Here is a 2,000-nt window from a genome sequence, read left to right on the forward strand (position 1 = left end):
GAGGAATACTTTGAACCAAACATGGAAGAAAACATGGAAAACCATCATGAAGAAGAGACTCACAACCATGGCAGAAGAGGTCGAGCAAATCATGCTGGGGAGGATAGAAGAGTTTTAGGCTCTTACATCAATCCAAACCCAGGAAACTGTGGAAGTAGCATTCAAAAGCCAACCATCCATGCCAACAATTTTGAACTAAAACCACAGCTCATCACCCTTGTTCAGAACAACTGTTCGTTCGGAGGAAGTGTCCAAGAAGACCCCAATCAACATCTAACCACCTTCCTGAGAATATGTGACACAGTGAAGTCTAATGGTGTTCATCCTGACGCCTATAGACTGCTCTTATTTCCATTCTCACTCAAGGATAAGGCAGCCAAGTGGCTGGAGTCTTTCCCAAAGGAGAGCTTGACAACTTGGGAAGATGTGGTGAACAAATTCTTAGCAAGATTTTTCCCCCCTCAACGAATCAATAGGCTGAGAGCTGAGGTCCAAACTTTCAGGCAACAAGATGGTGAGACTCTATATGAAGCATGGGAGAGGTTTAAAGACCTAACAAGGAGGTGCCCACCAGATATGTTCAATGAATGGGTGCAGCTGCACATTTTCTATGAAGGGCTCTCTTATGAGTCAAAGAAGGCCGTAGACCATTCATCCGGAGGATCTTTGAACAAGAAGAAGACCATTGAGGAGGCCATAGATGTCATTAAAACTGTAGCAGAGAATGACTACTTCTATGCTTCCGAAAGAGGGAACACAAGAGGAGTAATGGAGCGAAACAATGTAGATGCTCTGCTGGCCCAAAACAAGCTCATTACCCAGCAGCTGGCTGACCTCACCAAGAAGATGGAGAGGAACCAAGTAGCAGCAATCACCACTTCATCAACAACCCAAGAAGGAGTGAATGAAGAAGCAGAGGGAAGTCAGGAGCAAGTCAACTACATTGGAAATTCACCTAGGCAAAACCATGACCTATACTCCAAGATCTACAACCCTGGATGGAGGAATCACCCAAACTTTGGGTGGGGAAATCAACAAGACCAAAGCCTTGATCAAAGACGCCCAAATTCCAACAATGCAGCTCACCAATATTTCACATCTAGGCCATATCAACACTCCCATAACAACACCTCTCCACATCCACATCAAAACCAAAATAACTTACCTCATCCTTCCACCTCTAATCACGATCTACAATCATTTGATGACAGACTCTCAAGGATTGAGAATCTACTTGAAGGCATAGACAAGGAGATTCAAGACAACAAGGTGTTCAAGGAGGAAGTGCGAGCCAGTTTCAAGAACCAGGGAGACACAATCAAGAGGTTGGAATCTCAAGTGGGGTATCTCTCTGAGCAAATTCCCAAACCCACAGATGGATTTCCAAGTGACACAGAGAAGAATCCGAGAGGTGAAACAAAGAAAGTAAGATGGGAAGATTGCAAGATGGTCACTATAAGTGATAATGAGACTGAGGACAAGCCAAGCAAGTTGTCAGAACAACCTGAAGATACCTCGGTAGAGAAGAAGGAAAAAGATCATCAAGAACCAGAAATCTCACAACAGGAGCTGCTGAGACTCTATGCACCTTTTCCCCAACTACTCAATGGTGCTGTGGAGAAGAGAATATACTCAAGGTTTCTAGATTTGTTTACATCTCTGCATGTCAACATACCATTCATCAAGACTATTCAACAAATGCCTGCATACATCAAGTATATGAAGGAGCTGCTTCCCAGGAAAAGCTCACTCAAGGGAGGCCAAACTATAGTGATGAACAAGGAGTGCAGTGCCCTCATTCAACCACAGTTGCCTACAAAAAGAAAAGATCCGGGGAGTTTTCATGTCCCCTGTGCCATAGGAGAAACAATGTTTGATAAAGCACTCTACGATTTGGGGGCCAGCATCAACTTAATGCCCTTATCCCTGGTAAAGAGGCTGAAGATCAATGAGATAATGCCCACAGATGTAGTCATAAGGCTGGCAGACAAAACTCAAAA

At 44.0% G+C, this 2,000-nt stretch overlaps 1 non-coding gene across 1 annotated transcript; it reads right to left on the bottom strand.

The window, feature by feature from the left end:
- Positions 1–474: 474 nt before the first annotated feature.
- Positions 475–581, bottom strand: LOC112725362 (small nucleolar RNA R71). Its single transcript, XR_003164475.1, has one exon. It is a non-coding gene; the product is annotated as a small nucleolar RNA R71 (small nucleolar RNA).
- Between the last annotated feature and the right edge of the window lie 1,419 nt (positions 582–2,000).

Source organism: Arachis hypogaea, chromosome 11 (genome assembly GCF_003086295.3).
Source record: "Arachis hypogaea cultivar Tifrunner chromosome 11, arahy.Tifrunner.gnm2.J5K5, whole genome shotgun sequence".
Taxonomy (NCBI): Eukaryota; Viridiplantae; Streptophyta; class Magnoliopsida; order Fabales; family Fabaceae; genus Arachis; species Arachis hypogaea.